The sequence below is a fragment of the Pan troglodytes genome, chromosome 6 (genome assembly GCF_028858775.2).
Source record: "Pan troglodytes isolate AG18354 chromosome 6, NHGRI_mPanTro3-v2.0_pri, whole genome shotgun sequence".
In the NCBI taxonomy this organism is placed as follows: domain Eukaryota; kingdom Metazoa; phylum Chordata; class Mammalia; order Primates; family Hominidae; genus Pan; species Pan troglodytes.
The window spans coordinates 98,465,845-98,486,434 of NC_072404.2; the positions used below are offsets into that span (position 1 = coordinate 98,465,845).

At 35.0% G+C, this 20,590-nt stretch overlaps 1 protein-coding gene across 2 annotated transcripts in view; it reads left to right on the plus strand.

Moving 5' to 3' along the window:
- Positions 1 to 20,590, plus strand: part of ZNF804B (zinc finger protein 804B) — a 581,991-nt gene that overhangs the window by 330,763 nt on the left and 230,638 nt on the right. The window lies entirely within an intron of this gene.

The window sequence follows — 20,590 nt, forward strand, 5'->3', positions numbered from 1 at the left end:
GCTAAATTACAAGAGGTTATACAGGAAATGTCCATGTTCAATTAGAAAATCTCTGGAAATAAAGATCTCTCAACAAAATCATGGTAGTGATTATGTGCTTATATATATAAGCTTACACATATATGTATATAAATATATATATATTAATTTATTTCGTTTCCACCATAACTCTTCAAGAGAGTATATTTGATTTTACAGACAAGAAAATTAATTTGCCCAGGATCACACAGTTTCTAAGAGAAAGAACCACAAATCCAACCCAGTCTGGCTGAATCAAGAATTGTTCCTCTCAGTGTTCTGTTCTGATTCTCTATTAAGTTTATAGTTTCATGATTATTACTGTTAAACCTTGAGAAATAAGGCCAAACTGAAAGGTGGAAATATCTAGAAGCAAGAACAGACCCTCAGATAAACACTAAAAGGGAAATGACATGTAAATAAATTCCCATTTATGAAAACCTAGAAAACAAAGGCAAGGTGGATATAGGAGCTGAGAATGAGATCTGGAACCCTTAAAAAGTCTAGAATATGGTAGCCACTTGAAATCTATAACAAGTTATTGCTTATTTTTGACATGCTTTTTCTCACTTTTGAAAATGCTTTGTAATTAATTTTCAAAAAGAGCAAAGCAATGTATTGTGAGTCAGATCTATGAGTAAAGGCCCCATGTAATAAGGACTGGATTCAGTTTATTCATCGCCCTAGGTCCTTGCACTTGCCTTGCCTTGCTCTCTAGCCAGAATATCCCTGGTACTAACTTCTATCGCTCCTGCATCCTAGATAAGAGTCACAGCTGCTATCTCTGATGTTGCTCTTGTTTGGGAGCAAACCCCCTGTCATGCTCCATGTCCTCTACCTCTGGGCTTCCTTGTTGCCTCAGACCACCTCTGCACAGTATGGACATGCTGAGAGTTAACACCTTGTGGAGGCAAACATTGAACAATGTGAAATGGGAGGCAGTTGATGTTTTCTTCCTTCTTCTTCCCCTAGCTAGATTTTCAAAGGTGTAGTAGCTACATAAATCCTCTCTAAAGACTGAACAGTCGTCCTGCTACAGAACCATGGCCAGCCCAGCAAGGCTCTCCTTCTTTATATTTGCTATTCCACCTCCCTTGCCACATTCCCCTTTGCTCTCATTTCTCTCCATGTGCTCCTGGGTAAAGTGTTATCACATAAGCCTTTTTTTCCTTTTTTTTTCTTTTTTCTTTTTTTTTCCTAGGGAGTCTAAGGAAAGCTAAAGTATAGCATACTAGCTTAAATGTAGTTTAATTTCTATGAAGATTACATGCAGTTGCCTTCAAAAGTTTTCCTTAATAACTACTTTTTATTGATTTTTATATGATTAACTCTATTTCTCAGCTCATTGCTAATTCTTGAACAAGGAATTCTTCAGTGTTAAAATTACCATTCTCTTGATGTAACAAGACATAATACTTCATTATGTTGTATTTGTTACCTAAAAATGTGCTGTGCTCAGATACAGATGGCTATGTTTTGGGAAAAAATTTTTTTCCCATTTCTCTGAATAGGTATATATAGAATCACATGTGTAAGTATATAATGTTTATATGTATATATTAACCTTTGGCAGCAAATAATGTCTTAACAATTTCTTAATAGCCTCCTCTGTAAAATGGAAATGAGTGGTAATTTAACTCAACCACTTTAAAATGCTTCATAAGAGGTAGAGAAAAAAAATTTTTTTTTGCACCCACACATACCAATACAAATGCACACACATACCCAAACACACCAATCACAAAAGCAGAAATAACATCAAACAAAACATCTAAATATATTAAAATTTAAATATTCAAATATAATTAAAATGAAATTAAATTTATTTTTAAGTCAAAGTTATTTTAATTTGATACTTGCCTGAAATGTGCAGGTGGCAGACACATATTTAAAATGCAGGTGTTGTATTTTCTGCTAACTTTACTTTTGAAAGACTTTCAACATATCATTTCTTATGGAAAATTATACTCAATAATTCTCAGCTACACAGCATTGACTTAGAATGGATTGTAGGCTGTGCTAACTGATAAGGTGAAGAACCCAAAGATCTATGTGTTTGAATTGTTTAAAGAGAAAAAAATAGCCTAAGATTTTTTCTCAAATTTTAAAAGTAGTTGTTATATTTAGAGACAGTAAAATAAATAGATCTGGCCATTACAACTGTGAAACACAATAGGAAAATAAGCACAAAGGATATTCTTAGTTTCTAAAATCTAATTGCAATTGGGCTTTCTCTTCCCATCACCATTAATTAATAATAGATAACATTTATGTTGCATGTACTGAACATTTCTCATCACATCCTCAATATTTAAATACAAAGAATAAAAACTTCACTGGGATACCATTTTTGTCTGTTTTGTTTATTGGTACATCTTTACCTCATAGAAGGTTCCTGGAATGCAGTAGATGTTCAGCAAATTTTTGTGGCCTAAGTAAATATGAAAATTTTTTAAAATGCTAGAAAAAAATGTAAGAAGAAATGAAAAGTGTCAGGATAGAATAAGAGAGACTTGGGATGTATTTTCAGAATGTGATTAGTTAGTTCCTCTTTATCTCCTAAATAAATAGTACAATGTTTGGCACAAAGGAAAACAATCAACATGTATTTGATACAATAAATGTAACCCAAAATATTGTATATAGGTGTAGTTTTAGTTTGTTGACTCCTTCTAGGTATTTAGTAGCCTCATGATGATTATTAGTTATAAAGATGAAAAAATAGGAAATTAAGCATTACTAATTGTCTACTTTATTGAAAAAACAATTACCTAGCTAGTAATTTGAGGACTTTGGACTGCCTAGCCACCAGTAATACAAATACACAGTTTTTCAATGGCTTTCTTCCTTTTCCCCTTCAAAAAATACAAAAATACTATTCTGGTCTTTAAAGATTTTTAATTTGTTTTGGCAGGCTGCATACAGGCACATGTATGCAAGTAAAAATATACATATACCCACAGAGAGTATAAAGGAACTGAAAATATTTAAAAAGCTATTAATAAAGACTGATACAGACTATACCAAATGCAAAAATGCTGAGAACTGCACACATAATTAAAAATAAAGGGGTGATCAGAATCAGGCAATAAGTAACACATTTTGAGGAAAGTTTGGACGTAACTATTGAGTATGTGGATAAGCTTTCCATACATAATGCTTCGTCTAAATTTATCTTTCCTGTTTTCTTCTTCCAAAATTTACTTCATTTTTTATCAGTAAATTTAATGATAGCTTTTGTCATTGAATAATATGAAAGATTGGCTTTAGCAAACCACAGCATATCTAAAAATTCATGAGTTTAGGGATGCTAATTATCTCAGGATAATAATGCCAGCTAGGAAAAAAAAAAAAAGTAAAGTCTTTCAATTTAAGTGACTTAGATGTAAATTAGATGTAAATCACACATCATTTTAAAGAGAGAAAAACAATTTCCTTTCAAACATGGTGAGACCTAGCCAAGTCAGCAACAGAAACAAATATGTAGTAACAGGTGGCAAAAAGTTTATTATTTTACAATATTTCTCTATTAGATTTGCCTCAATTTCTTGGGTTGAGTATTTTCAGAGCTTCGAATGAATACTGGAATTTAAACAAGTTTTCTCGGTAAAAGTCGAAAGTAGATAACTAGCCTCAGTAAAGCTAAAAGTATGTGCAAAAGGGAATGAAAGCATGATATGGTGGTCTTGGTCATAATCAAAAGCAAATAAACAAGCATTTGATTCCTGAGGATTTAAAATTTTTCAAGGATAGACAATACATCCCACAAAGAGCACAAATAAAACATACTTTTATCTTTCCACTTTCCCTTGTGTGGCTCATTCTCCCTCTCACTGTAACCACCTACAAGGATTCAGTGCCTTTCTATGGCACTTCATACTGAGGGCTTCCCTCCTGGGGTTTTGGCGAATGAGTGATACTACGAGTTTCAGAGGTTTTCTTCTCTCCTTGTCTCCATCAACATGTGCCTATTCAGAGTCTTGTTTTACCTCCTTGAGAAGGCAGTAGCCATGTAAGTTAAGGGGAATTCTTATGCACAGGAGTTTTTTTTATTCTTTATATTTACTTATATATTCAATCATTTATTTACATCTGTTAATAAATGTATCTCATGTGTCTTAGTTTGTGTAGGCTATTATAACAAAACACTGTAGATTAAGTGCCATATAAACAACAAACATTTATTTCCCATTGTTCTGGAGGCTGAGAAATCCAAAATCAAGGGGCCAAAACATGTGGTGTCTGGTGAGGGCCCTTTTCCTGGTTATTAGATGGTGCCTTTTAGCTGTATCCTCACATGGTGAAATAAACAAAGGATTTCTCTGGGGTCTCTCTACAGGCAGTAATCCCATATGTACCTTCATTACTAATCACCTCCCAAAGTCCCTACCTTCTAAAAGCATTGCTTTAGGCTTAACATTTCAACATATGAATTTTGGGGGAACACACATTCAGACGATAGCATCATGGACACTTACATTATACTTTGGATTTTACTCTAACATTGATTTCTTTTCTGTTTTTTTTTGTTTTGTTTTGTTTTGTTTTGTTTTTTGAGATGGAGTCTCACTCTCTTGCCCAGGCTGGAGTACAGTAGTGCGATCTTGGCTCACTTCAAGCTCCGCCTCCCAAGTTCAAGTGATTCTCCTGCCTCAGCCTCCCGAGCAACTGGGACTACAGGCACGTGCCACCATGCCCAGCTAATTTGTGCATTTTTAGCAGAGACAGTGTTTCACCATATCGGCCAGGATGATCTCGAAATCCTGCCCTTGTGATCCACCCGCCTCGGCCTCCCAAAGTGCGTTGATTTATTTTCTTCCTCAAACTGTACCAGCTTTGGCTATTGGAAACTTTTGCAGTTGTCTCCTCAGCTCCTTTGACATATTCCCATTATTGTGATTATGATTATTTTTGAACACTTCTTTACTTGCTCACACCAAAAGATGGTACAGTTCATCTTATACATTTTTAAAGAGTCCTGGTTCCTTTTATTGGAGGGTAGTATTAGAAACCAAGATCTGGGTGCTAGATGTATTCATTGTTACTGAGGTATTGTTGCTTCTAGGCCCTTTTTCCTGAAAGAGCAAGGGAATATTTATGTATATACTAAATCATACATATACATATATTCATAAATCTGTATATATGTAACCATTTGTATTTGTATGAAAATAAAAATGAGTTCATATTGCTATTTCCATTGCTAATCCATTACTACATGGATTGTTCCAGCTATTTCCCTTCACTTATTTGTAGCCTCCCACTCTAACTCTGAGAAAACTGGTTCTAACCATCTTCCACTTATTTATCTAACTGTTAAATTCTAGTATACGTAAATGATGCTTTTAAAACTGCTACCTGTACCTCTGTGGGAAACACCTTATCAATTAGAGTATAGTGCTGTGTATACTACCTTGTGCCTTTTGTCTTGATGAAACTTCCATTTCCAAAGTTACTTAGGTAACTTTTCCCTTTTCCTCTACCCTTTTCAGTGAGGTTGTTTCATAATTCCTCATACAGTGAGATTCTTTTGTCAAATTCAGCATTCCATGCTGGGATCCCCCCAAAACTTCTAAAGGAGCTTTAAAAAATTTGTATACATCAAGGTTCACTCTTTGTGTTTTAAAGTTCTAGGTATATCAACAAATGTAAAGTTTCATGAATTGACCACTATGGTGTCAGACAGAATAGTTCTGTTACCCTAAAAATGTTCTATGTGTATGTGTGTGCACACACACATTGCCCTGTTTGTACGATTATCTTAAAGACTAACATTGGTAAACTCGACTCTGTCTTCGGTCAAGAAAATGTTCAATCTGCAGACTTCTATGCATTGAAGTCCATGTGTCTGAAGGAACTGCCAAATTATTTTTCAGGTTTCCTGGGGAGGACCCCCTTCAGCAGGTATATAAAGGTTCAATTATCCAAGGTTGGTCATTTACTAGTTCAGATACTGAAACATATTTTAGCTCAGGCATTCAAGCAAATGACCTCAATTTACCTGGAAGTGAGTTAGAACTTTGAGAAACCACTCAAATTGTTGTGGGATAGCTCCCTTCACTACTGATTGGCAGCTTACCCTGAGTTCACAGGGCTCAGAAGCCCACCAGGATAGGTGACCTACTGTTAGCTAGTTAAATGTCTTTAGGCAATAATTCCATATACAAATAGAAAGATTTTAGTCAAAGACCTTACAAACACTTTATACTATTGTCAAACATTTGGGAGGACAGAAAAATGAAGATGGGGCTAATATTTATTGCAAGCTATTGAATTGTAGATATAATTCTAGGCCATTTAGGTCACATGTTCATTCTAAAAGTTCTAAAAAATCTCAAGTAACAAAGATTTTACTTTGTTGAACCAATGTCACGATGCCTGTATAAATCATTATCTCCCTTCTTCTGAATCAGTACTGTGACTTTGTTTTCAAATGTTTACTTAACCTCTGTATGTGTGTGTGTGTATATATACATTTACTTTCTTTAAAATATGCCATATCAGGAACTCTTTCCAGTTGTCTTTTTGAAGTTTCCTAAATGCTGAGAAAGTCTACCTTTCTTATGCCTACTAAACATTGAATTGTCTGCTCTTTCCTGTTTGAGTCATATGAAATTGCCTCCACTGCTGTCCATAAAACAAATATTGGAGAAGATATGGGTACACTCACTTATTTAAAAAAAAAATCCTGGAATTTTAATACGTTAGTCACTGAGATGCAGTAGTTTTCCTACCCTGATTGATGGAAACTCTTCTCCTTTGCTACAGTGTGTTTCTGATGAAAACCAAAGAGTTGTTTATACATTTTTTTTTTCGGTTTGTAGACTTTTTCAAAACAAAAATGATGATTAATTTTCAGTTAAATTCTTTATTTTGCTTATGCAAGTATTGATAAACCTATTCACATTAAAAAGTCATTACATATGGAAATAGACCTAAAAAGAATAGTTGCCTTACCGTGTCAGGAGTTGATTCAATTAAAACTGATTGAGTAACTTTGGAGGGGAACAGCAGAAAATCATATTTGTTTTAAAGTTGAGTCCCTAGCAATATCTATCATGGTCTTCATTTATTTTCAATAAATACAAAAGTTAAAATGTAAGTATTACCCCCAAGAATATGAGCATGAAAACTCTTATAATGTGCTGTTCTTGTGATACAATGTCTTTGCTATGGTTTGAATGTTTTTGTTGCCTCCAAAATTCATGTTAAAACTTCATCCCCAATGAAATAGTAGTAGGAAGTGTGGCTTTTGGGAGGTGATAGAAGCATGAGCCCTCCACCTTCATTAATGAGATTAAATGCCCTTATAAAGGGATTTGATGGAGAGGCTTTGTCTTTTTTGCCCATTCCACTGTGTGAGGACACAGCATTACTTCCCTCTGGAGGATGCGGTCACAAAATGCCATCTTGGAAGCAGAGAGCAGCCCTTGCCAGACACACAACCTGCCAGTGACTTGACCTTAGACTTCCCAGCCTCTAGAACTGTGAGAAATAAACATTTTTTTTTTATAAATTACCCAGTCTGTGGTAATCAGTTGTAGTACACAAACTAAGACAGTGTTGTATTTTATATAACTGTGCAAGAGACAATTATAACAAAATGAGAGCATGCATTGATAAGATACATCTGAACCTTGTCTGGCATTTAGATTAGTGATTATGTAGTCATGCACAAGTCTAAAACATAACACAGGTCAATGTAAATCATCAGTATGTTTAATAATAAATTTGTGAAGGTATACATATATGCAATGGGAACACAGGAAAAACTCTGTTACTAGTTTAGCGTAAAACTAAATTATCAGATAATTGCAAAAATTAACAAATGAGAATCCCAACAAGTCAAAATTTGGTATAAAATATTTGCATTTACATTTGTTTCCTGTTAAGTTTTTAAACTCTTTAAAAATAGATACAAAAATATTTTTAGTTAAACCTTTGCCACTCCCCTAGAACTTCTCTATAGAACTCATCAACAGTGCATCTCTATAGAACTGAGTTTGAAAATCAGCTCACGCCTGTAATCCCAGCCCTTTGGCAGGCCAAGGCAGGCGGATCACGAGGTCAGGAGATCGAGACCATCTTGGCTAACATGGTGAAATCCCGTCTCTACTAAAAATATAAAAAAAAAAATTAGCCGGGCATGGTGGCGGGCGCCTGTAGTCCCAGCTACTCGGGAGGCTGAGGCAGGAGAATGGCGTGAACCCAGGAGGCGGAGCTTGCAGTGAGTGGAGATCGCGCCACTGCACTCCAGCCTGGGCGACAGAGCCAGACTCCATTTAAAAAAAAAAAAAGAAAATCAGTACCTCAGCAGATGAGAAATGGATCAATCTATGGTGTGACTAAACAAGTTAATGTTAAAACTGAACACTGTGATGATGCATGGCAGCTCTGACAATACAAGTAGGATCAGAATGTAAGTGTGGAAATTCAGTGTCACTAGGGAAGAATGGGCTGAGAGAAAGTTTAATAGGTAGAGAATAATCATAAAGGAAAGAGTTGCCCCAGGACTGGAGGGGAACCAGGTGGAAGAGTTGATCCCGAGACTGATGTGACTGATGATTCTTATCAAATGCTCCTCTTTGCTGGCCTTGCTTAGAGCCTTCTTTGGTTGTTTTTAGTGGTTGCTTTCGATTCAAAAGTGATCTGTTTATTGTACTGTGAGAGATCATATATTTGCAGTCATTGTTGTCCACGTTATTACTTGGATAGATGTTTTTCCCAGTTCCTGATTTTACGATAATCCAGTTCAAAATGATATGCATAATATTTCAAAAACAGATATCATAATCTTTTCTTTGTTTTTTAAATCATTAGATTGTCTAACTCATTGATATTTTTGAACATAGGCTTTCTGTTGCACTCCTCATCGAAGTAATTTTCATTATGTGTTGTTTTTTCTAAGTTTATTTATTTTTATTGCAAGTGGCCAAATGATAGGCCCTTTCTAGGGAACTATGTCTACACAAAATAAAATCAGGTTAAAATTATGCAATGAAACTGGCACTTCGGTGAGCTATAAACCTTCTCTGTAGACATTGTCCTTAGATCATCCTCACACCTGTAATGTTGAATTATTCCCTCCCTAGGTTTCATTCCTAGCATTTCTGATCCTTAATCTCTGCTTATCCAGAAAGTCATTTTCAGTTCCAGGGCTAACTTCCTGAAATCCTCACAGATTGATTCAGGCTAAATCCTGTATTCAGGTTCATGTTGAATCCCCAACTAAAATTAATGGGATACGTGCAGCTGCATCTCTGGACAGACCACACCTCCTCTTGCTTTCTGCAATCCCCGTCCCTCACTTGCCTAAAGTGCTTTGAGAACTGTTGTGACTACTTCAGAATGAACTATGTTTCTGTGACTCTTTCTTGCTGGCTCATTTCACAGGAAGCCTGAATTTACTTGTACATGGCTCACAGGTCAATTTCTGCAGTGTCGATGTTTGTAATATACATAAATGTGTTGGATGAAGGCATTGAAATAAAATTTTTGAGTCTGCAAATTAAGCTGGAATTGAAATCAGAGAAAATAATGAAAGGCAATGAAAACTGATTCAAGGAGAAGTTTTGAGTAAGAGTGCCAACAGGCACCAAATCATTTTAAATGAAGGCAAATATTAAATAATTTAAGAGCGAAGAACCAAGCTGGAGACTATCTGTTAAATAGAATAATGAATCAGCAGTTCAGTCATTATATGGTTTGAAAGTTATTATGGAAAAATCACAAAAGCTATCAACTCAAATAAAACCTAACAAGAAATTAATAGAAATATAATAATAGTGTATATTTTGAAAGTGATGAAATACCTATCAAAACATTAAAAAATTATAATGCAGGACTCAGATTATGTTACTGTAGAAATATTCTCATTTGCTTAAATTTGTGAGAGGGTTTCTTGAGTTGGAAAGCCCACAAAGATGCAAACTCTGATTTATTTTATAATGAATCTTCTTTCTGCAAATTCATTTCATTTTCCTACAAATGCATCACCTGCTTTTTTCTGTAAGCTGCTTGTCTTAGTACAATTATCTACTTTGATAAGGTTGTGCCTATTATGTCATATTGCTTAGCTGTCATTTACCTAGCAGGTAAAATACATATTCAGAAGCTATATAATAAAGTAATAATTTTTAGCACATTCTTATCATGCACTAGCTTGGATACAGACCTAAGCACTTTACATATAATTTATAAAATTTCTTTAAGGTAGGAACAATTAAAATTTTCTTTTATTGATGGGGAGACTAGGAAGTTAAGTAAGCTGTGTAAGGCTCTACACAATTAAAAAAAGAGCCTGGATTCAAACCCTGGCAGTTTTTGCTTCAGAATCCATGTTCTTAATCACCATGTTATCCTTACAAATTCATTGCAAGGCAAAAAGCATCATCATAATTTTTTTTTTTTTTTTGAGATAGAGTCTTGCTCTGTTGCCCAGGCTGGAGTGCAGTGGTATGATCTTGACTCACTGCAACCTCTGCCTCCCGGGGTTCAAGCAATTCTCCTGCCTCAGTCTCCTGAGTATCTTGGATTGCAGGTGCGTGCCAACACACCCAGCTAATTTTTGTATTTTTAGTAGAGATGGGGTTTCACCACGTTGGTCAGGCTGGTCTGAAACTCCTGACCTCGTGATCCTCCCACTTCAGCCTCCCAAAGTGCTGGGATTGCAGGTGTGAGCCATTGCGTCCGGCCCATAACAACTTTTTTTAATGAAGAAACTGAGATGAGGAGTAGCTAAAAACAAAGAAACAAAAAACAATGCTAAGGTTATAAAGTTCTTAAATAACTTTGGATTCAAATTTCATTCTAACTTTAAACTCTGTGCTGCTCCTACATGACATTTGCCTCATCTTATCTAAAACGTGTCATTCCGTATTTCTTTTTAAATGGGGATGAAGGAGATGAATTAATGACTCTGAACTGTAAACTGCCAAAATAAATAAGTTAATATGCATTTATTTGTTTATAAGCTCAAGTACCTGCCTAAACTTCACTAAATTTTGTATTTTTATACCTGGTCATAAGATGAAAATTTCTTACTGAAAAGTAGGTTGTGTTGTTTTAACAAGCAAACTGAAATGAAATCTTGAATGAAAACTATAATTCAACAGTGCAGTACAATTATATACGTTTGAATATTTATATTATATATATTATATATATTATATATGTACCTATTTGAATAACATATATTATCACACACATACACACACACACACACACACACCTTAAAGGTGGCATGGGAATGGAATGTTTAAGAAAAATAAAAACGGCTAATTTTGGCTGTGATGATTTCATCCTTGAGGACACCTCCAGAAGGTGAGATTACAGAGCTAAAACCTGTGGAACTTCCAACTCACTACTATATCATAACTTGAAATCTAGAGCTCTTTCTTTGAAAGGATGATCTAAGGACAGCTATATACAAATATATAATAAAAGGGGAAGAAAAAATAATGTAAAGCAAAAATTATTTTCCCAAAAATGTTACAATAGAAGTCCACATGTTTCACAGTTTGGGTACATGGTTTAAAATCCACCTGCTCACTGGGAAGCAGCAGCCACTAAGAAATAGATGCACCTCTAGGGGCTGGGAAAAGGTCCAGTTCAGTGAAAGGAATATGATGTTCTAATGTGACAAACAAGAGGAGTTTGCAGTTCAGGTAGACGGTGGGCTTCATGGATATCAAACCACCATAATGGAAATGTTGCAATTGATAGGCATGGTGATCAAGAGTTCAAAAGTCATGTCCACAATTTGGGGGTTTTTAGAGCTCTACATAGGGAAATTTCTCAGTAAGGGTTGTGTTGGGGTTTTGAGGTAAGCCATCATCTCATCTAGGTGAACTTGTTAGAATAAGGCAAACTTTAGTTTTGGAAGTATTAGGTAACTCATAAAGACAAAGGTCAGGCTTAGAGATGAGATGTAATACAGAAGCAGCTAAGGACAATACTGGGTGACAGTGAGGACTGGACTGAACTAACAACAAGAGTGACCTCATGTTGATACCCAGACTGGTACCATCCTTGATCTTGGAGAGGCTTCAATCTTTTAGGTATTGGGTCATATGGCTCATCTGAAAGAAGAGGTAAATCTCTAAGGCTAGAACCTAGGTAGAGGTTAACAAGGTGTATTTCAGAAACCTCAGATTAATTAAATGAGTGTTTCAAACACATGTATTTTATTGACAGTTTTTCCCTTGGGAAAAATGACAAGAAACCATATTTTTTAGACTAATGGAACAGAATAGAGAACCCAGAAGTAAATCCATACATCTACAGTGAACTCATTTTCTACAAAAGTGCCAAGAACAGACATTGGGGTAAAGGCAGTCTCTTCAATAAATAGTGCTGGGAAAACTGGATATCCATATGCAGAAGAATGAAACTAGACCCATATCACTTACCATTTATAAAAATCAAATCAAAATGTATTGAAGACTTAAATCGAAGCCATCCAACTATGAAACTACTACAATAAATCATTGGAGAACCTCTCCAGGACATTGATCTGGGCAAAGATTTCTTGAGTACTACCCCAAAAACACAGGCAGCCAAAGCAAAAATGAACAAATTGGATTACATCAAGTTAAAAGCTTTCTGTGCAGCAAAGGAAACGATCAACAAAGTGAACAGACAACCTATAGAATGGGAGAAAATATTTGCAAACTATCTCTCTGACAAAAGATTGATTACGATAATATATAAGGTGTTCAAACTACTCAATAGGAAAAAATCTAATAATCTGATTTAAAATGAGTAAAAGACCTAAATAGACATTTTTTAAAAGAAGACACACAAATGGCAAACACATTCACAATATAAATGTGGTTCATATTGTCACCCATAAAGAGATATGAATATGTTCTATTTTAATCATTTTTCTTCAAACTTAAATTCATTAATGGAATATTCCATTGTATGCCTGTAACAAAATATCTCACTTACTACATAAATACATATACCCACTATGTACTCAAAAATATTAAATAATTAAAAGAAACCATAATATAAAAATGAAGTTTCAAGGTTATATGTGTGTGTGTGTCTGTGTGTATGTATATATACACAGGTATGTATATATTTAACCTCTGTTCCATTGGAAAACCAAATGTAATTCATATCAAACCACCCACAAAAAGAAATCATACATTCTATTGTTATCATTTTTCTTCAAACTGAAATTCATTAATGTAATTCAAAAAGCAATGCAATTTCAAAAGAAATCATTTAATGTAGCAGTTTTAGTGCACACAGTCTGATTCAAGAGCATTTCATTTACTCACGGGCACTATGGCAAAACTCCATAATCTGTATTCATTATATAAAACAGTTCCTCCAGCAGCCATGTTTAGCTTTGAGCTATTTTCATGGTGTGCATATCACCAATTTGGCGAGGTTGGCATTCAAACAGAAGTATCAGAAGTGAATATTTTGTATACTTATCAGATATATTCATTTATGACAATATTGCTATTTTTATAAAACTCTCAAAGTGATATTCTCTATTTGATATACAGTGTAGTTTTAATGATGAACATAAATGGCTACTCCTGTTTAAAATATAAAATTGGATCTACTTATGGTAATAAAATATATTAATTATTTCTCACTTTTAAGACTATAAAGAAGTCTAACTCACATTTATAAAAGGTGTGAAAAATTCAATTTCTCATAACCTAAAAAACATACAAAATTTTACTGGTTTTATTATGTAAAATCAGGAATAATTGATTATAAGCAACTGATGTAAAGGTAATGTAAAAACTACCTTTCTTTTCACACTTAATTTATATATGATATTACAAATTTATTTATGTATTTATTCATTTATTTGTTTTAGATTCGGGGATACAAGTGCTTGTTTATACATGGATATTACATGCTTAATGGTAGGGATTGGGCTTTTAGTGTACACATTATTTAAGTGTTAGATATTATACCCAATAGGTAATTTTTTAATCCTCATCCCCCTTCCTATTTCCCTCCTTTTAGATTCTCCAGAGTCTATTCCTTCCATCTTTATCTACATGTGTGCCCTTTGTTTAGCTCCCACTTACAAGTGAGAACATGCAATATTTGATTTTCTGCTTCTGTGTTAGTTCACTTAGGATAATGGCCTCCAGCTCCATTCATTTATAGCTGCGTAGTATTCCATGGTATATATACACCATATTTTTTTTTTATCCAATCAACCATTGGGGACACAGGTTGATTCCATGACTTTGCTATTGTAAATGGTGCTGTGATAAACATGTGAATGCAGGTGTCGGTTTTACATGATTTCCTTTCCTTTGGGTAGATATTCAGTAGAAGGATGGCTGGATAGAATAGTAGTTCTATTGCTAGTTCTTTGAGATATTTCCAAACTCTTTTTTCCATAGAGGTTGAATTAATTTGCATTCCCACCAACAGTATGTGAGCATTCCTTTTTCTTCATATCTGTGCCAATGTTTGTTTTTCTGTTTTGTTTTGTTTACTTTTTAATAAAAACCATTATGAGTGGTATAAAATGATATCTCAGTATAGATGTTGCATTTCTCTGATTAGTAATGTTGAGCGTTTTTCCATGTGTTTGTTGGTCGCTTGTGTTTCTTCTTTTGAGAAATGTCTGTTCGTGTTTTTTGCTCAGTTTTGAATGGGGTTGTTTGTTGCATCTTGAGTTGTTTTGGGTTCTTTGTAGATTGTGCATATTAGTCCTTTGTCAGAGGCATAATTTGTAAACAGTTTCTCCCATTCTGTAGGTTGTCTGTTTATTCTGCTGGTTACTTCATTTGCTATGCAGAAGCTTTTTAGTTTAAGTTTTATTTGTCTATTTTTGGTTTAGTTAGATTTGCTTTTGGAGTCTTTGTCATAAATTATTTGCTTAGGCCAATGTCTAGACAATATTTTCCTAGGTTTTCTTCTAATATTTGTATAGTTTCAGGTCCTACATTTAGGTATTTAATCCATCTTGAATTAATTTTTGTATATGGTGGGTGAGAGATAGGTGTCCAGCTTCATTCTTCTGCATATGGCTAGCCAGTTTTCACAGACCCATTTATTGAATAGGATGTCCTTTCCCAATTGTTTATTTTTGTTGACATTATCAAAGATCAGTTGGTTATAGATAGTGGCTTTATTTCTGGGTTCTCTGTTCTATTCCATTGACCTATGTGTCTTTTTTTTTTTTTTTTTTACCAATACGGTGGTGTTTGGTTATAATAAACTTGTAGTATAATTTGAAATCAGGCAATGCAATGTCTCCAGATTTGTTCTTTTAACTTAGGGATGCTTTGGTTATTCAGGCTTTTTTGTTTTTCCTGGTTCTTTTTTTTCTGCTATGAACTTGAAAATTGTTTTTTCAAATTCTGAGAAAAATGATGTTGGTAATTTGTCAGAAATTATATTGAATCTAGAGGTTGCTTTGGGTAATGTGGTTATTTTAATGATATTGATTCTTCCAGTCAATGAACATTGGGTATTTTTCCATTTATTTGTGTCATTCATAATTTATTTCATCAGTGATTTGTAGTTCTTCTTGTAGAGATATTCCATTTCCTTGGTTAAATGTATTTCTAGGTATTTTGTGTGTGTGCATGTGTGTGTGTGTCTACTGTAAAAGGGATCAAGTTCTTGATTTGGTTTTCACCTTGAATGCTATTGGTGTACAGAAGTGCTACTGATTTTTGTATGCTGATTTTGTATCTTGAGACTTTCTGTATCTTGAGGTCTGTGAGTCTTCTAAAGAAGTCTTTAGGGTTTTCTAGGTATATGATTATGTTATTAGTGAATAGAGAACTTTGACTTCCTATTTACAATTTGGATTCCTTTTATTTCTTTCTCCTGCCTGATTGCTCTGGCTAGGACTTCCATTATTATGTTAAATAGGAGTGGTGAGAGCAAACATAATTGTCTTGTTCTAATTCTTAGAGGAAATGCTTTCAACTGTTCCTCATTCAGTATGACATTGGTTATGGGTTTGAAATATATGGCTGTTACTATTTTGAGGTGTTTTATGTCCAGCTAGTTTGTTGAGGGTTTTTAATCATGAAGGCATGTTTAATCTTATTAAATGCTTTTTCTGCATCTAATTGAGATAACCATATGGTTTTTGTTCTCAGCATTGTTTATATAGTGGACAATGTTAATTGATTTGCATTTGCTGAACCATCCTTGCATCCCTGGAATAAAGACCTCTTTATCATGCTGAATTGTCTTTTTGATGTACTGTTGGATTCAGCTTGCTAGTATTTTGTGGAAGATTTTTGCATGTATGTTCATCAGGGTTATTGGCCTGTAGTTGTCTTTTTTTGTTGTTGTGTCCTTGCCTGATTTTACTATTAGGGTTATACTGGATTCATAGAATGAGTTAGGAAAGGATCTCTCCTCTTCAATTTCTTGGAAATAGTTTGAGTAAAATTGGCACCAGCTCTTCTTCATACACCTGGTAAAATTCAGCTGTGAATCTATCTCGTCCTGGGCTTTTTTTGTTGGGAGATTTTTCTGCTACTGATTCAATGTTCTTCTTCATTATTGGTTTGTTCAGGGTTTCTATTAATATTTCCACCTGGTTCAATTTTGGGAGTTTGTGTGTTTCCAGAAATTTATCCATTTTCCCTAGGTTTTCTAGTTTGTGTGAATAGAGATGTTCATAGTAGTCTCTGATGATGTTTCATATTTCTTTGGTATCAGTTGTCATGTCACCTTATTTTTCTGTTGGGACAAGTCCCATGACTCTCTCCTTTTTTTCCCTCTTATTTTCACCTCTATCAATGTTTTCTTTATTTACCTTATTTTTAAATAACCTTTAAATTTTTTCCACCTTCTTGGGATGAGTCCTTTGATTCTCTGCTCTATCCTTCACTCTTCTCTTGTTAATTAGCCTAATGTTTTTATTAATATTTGTAAGATCTATGAGGTGACTCTGAGGCCACAAATTTGACAATGCTTCTGGAACTGTTACTTGATTCTGCAGGAATCAAATACTCATCTGTGATTGTTCAGTAGTGAGCTGTTTGTCCTGAGTCAACGCAAACATGTTCTTCTACTGTGCAGCATAAAAAACTAAAGACACTGCTGCCAAATTAGTTACTCACAACCCATTTTAGTAAAGGTTTCTCAGGAAGCTGATGATACCAATCTAAAGAATGGAACAATTCCCTTAAACTATACCTTCTGATTTCAATGGTTACTTGGTTTTGCCCTTCTCCTACATTTACTACCTTCTTAGTAACCACAGGTCTCAGAGGTAGTTTCTGTTGTCTCTGTATAATTCTGCCCTTCTGGGGTTGTCTCTGAGTCTAGCTCAGAAAGACTCATATCTGAGCATGGTCCAGTCTTAAGGCTTGACCCAGCACTCTCTTTTAATTTCACTGTAACTATTATAGATAACAATAACCAAGGAATTAAACATTTCCCTTTTTTTTAGTTTGCATTTCCTTATGCATCCAATGAACGGACTCCTTGGGAGTCAGATTTATCTCTAAATTCCATGGATAGCTTTTAACTTTAGTAACTGAACTAAAGCACAGTTGTTGTTTCATACCATGGGTGACCACATGGCCACCCAGGAATTTGAGGTTTTTTATTCCCTACCCTTATATGCATTCTTTCCCCAGCCCGTATGTTTCCTTGACCCTGGGCCAGTCCAGCAAATCCAACTTCACTGACACCAACTGGGTAGGGGAAAACTATCTCAACCCATGTTTGCCTCCACTCTCACACAACTATAACCATCAACACAGAAGACTTATGTAACCAAAGGTACGGGGCTTTTGTCTCACACAGCAAGCAGCACACACGTGTTGGGTGTTCCCCAATTCAGTTTTGTCAGTATTTACCTGGAAATAGTTTCTGATCTCACAGGTCCCCAAGGATACCTCTGACATTCCCAGATACCAGTAGCAAGCCCAGCCAGACCTCTGAAACTTCTAACCAACCAGCTTCATGTTGGGGTTCCCATGACCCCTTTGTTAGGTTCAATTAATTTGATGTAGTGGTTCACAGAACTCAGGGAAACACTTATATTTGCTGTTTCATTACAAAGGATATTACAAAAGATACAGATGAAGAGATGCATAGGGTGTGGTCTGCGAGAAGAGTCATGGAGCTTCCATGCTTCCCCAGGTACAACACCCTCTAGGGACACCCATGTGTTCAGCTCTCTGGAAGATCCATACATTTATTTAAAAGCACTTACAAATAAAATATAAGTTCCAAATGGCAGAGATGGTGTCAGTGCTATTCCCTGTTTTACACCTAGTGTGTGGCATGGAGCCCAGCATCTATGGGTACTCAAGAAAAACTTGTAAGATGTATGAATTCAAAGAAAATTTCAAAGATTTGTGATATATCACTTACTGTTACATGTTTTTGTTTTCTCAGTCAACATGTGCTAAAAGCATAGCCATTATCCTGAGCTGGTCTGTGAAACTTTACATATTTAAAGGAGGTTTTTATACTTTAAAAGATTGGGCACCAGTGTTTATACTACAGAATTAGTAATGACTTCTAGTATTATGTGCTAGATCCTCTGTGTTTTAAACTGGGTGATATAGTAATGAATGCTTTTGGAAACTAGCCCGAGATTGATGGCTTCTGTAGAGAGAAATTGGAGAGTTAGATGAGAAAAATGGATCCATATTGATCTATTACACTTCTGAATGAAGAATTGGTAATACTATTACAATCTAATGAAGAGAAATACAATTAGAAGAAGCCATTCTTTAAGAAAGTCCCTTACTTCCACCAAAAGGAACTAGAAGGTAGGAAGACAACATAGAAAAATCCTGTAGCAATGTAGGCCTAAGGTTTAAAACAGACTGGATTGGGAGGATGGCTAGAGAAATCTGTGAATAAAGAGATAGGTAAGTGATATGTTTTAGAATACGAAAACAAGACCAAGCTAATATGGAGGAAGAACTGGAGTGGGAGAACAGAGAATATCCCATGTTTTCAAGTAGGAGATACATTATATCTTTGAATAAACTGAGGACAGCATGTCGTTGGAGGGAGTAAGATGATGAATTTGGTTTTGGAGCTGTAAGGATATGACAGCTATGTGACTCACAGAAATATTTAACAGGAGTTGTAAATACAGTACTGGAACTCAGATAAAGAACATCTGTGGAGATGTTACTACAGTTGTTAAAGGCACAGTTATTAAAGGGAAAATGAAGTGAAGAAAATGAATGAATTCTTCAAGAACATATTCCAATTGGAAATTACCCTGGTAGTTTAACGTATTAGTAAATAAGTAAACCACTTTATATTTATAATGTATTCATAAAGTTTTAGATTATAATAGTGGAGTAGTTTATAATTCTTTTGATATTTAGAATAACTTTTTGATATCATGCATGATGATAGTTATTTTAATGTGTGTGATTTGAGAATATAGTGATGAATTATAAATTTAATGATCCTTTTACATGAATTTATGTAATCACTGCTGCTAGATACATTAGTAATAGTTTCCATATGTTTGAGATATCTATAATGGAGTGGATTGTAAAATATAAATTTATGAGTATTTTCCAGCTTTCCTATTTCAGCCACCAACACTCCTTTCTTAGCAAATCTATGGGGATACTCTTAGTGCCTTAGGAATTATCCGTAGCTGAGAATAATATCTTCACATCTTTTTAGGATTCTAAGTCTAAAAGACAGAAATTATAAACTCATTAGCGGATACATGTGAACAGGAAAAACCAGCATTTCTCTTCCTGTCAAACAAGATATTTGACCCTTCAACTGGAGAGAATCAGTGTATGTGCATTCTGTTCCTTTACCCGATGAATCTGGGTGGCTTGAAAAGAATGATAATTTCCTTGAAAGTGTTTCTAGAACAATGGAGTTGTATCCTATGTCTCAGACATAATCCATACAAAAAGAACAAGCTTAGAGAGCCACAGACAATTTCCACAACTTCACCGCTATTACTAAGCGGCATGGGGGGTATTCTCTGAATTTCCTTTGGGTTCTATGCGGGCTGGGGAATTGAGATAAACAGTGGGTCCTTCCCAGAAGGTCGCCTGACTACAAAGAAGAGATGAGCATTAAAAAGTTGTACTGTGGGCCACAAGCCTGAAGCTAAGGAAGGAAATGTCTCAATTTCCTAAGACTGTCACAGCCAGGAAGTCAAAGGGGGCTGAACCACAGAGGGAAGAGAAAGCAATCATGAAACATCTGAACCGATTGGTAATAGAATGCAGTTTTACTGTATGAAAAACAGGACATGTAGGCAAAAACAACTTAAGATTAGAACAGTTTGATGATTTTCCTCCTTTTAACCTATTTGTGGGCATTAGTTATGAAGTTATATAATTAGCTGCTTTTTTTTTTTTTTCCTTTTCTTCCACCTGCTAGGGAGTGATGATAGGTGGCTTTTATGTCGACAGAAAGTACGCAGAGGGAAGAACATAGGCTTGGAGGCTGATTCTTCTGGGTATTCTCTGCTACAGAGAGAGGAAGAAGTTGTGGAGTCAGTGGCTTCTAATGAAAGACAGATCATGACTGGCCATCTACATACATGAGGAGGGAAGGAAAAGTATCTTACTTTTAATATTATAGAATAGTTTTCAGACCT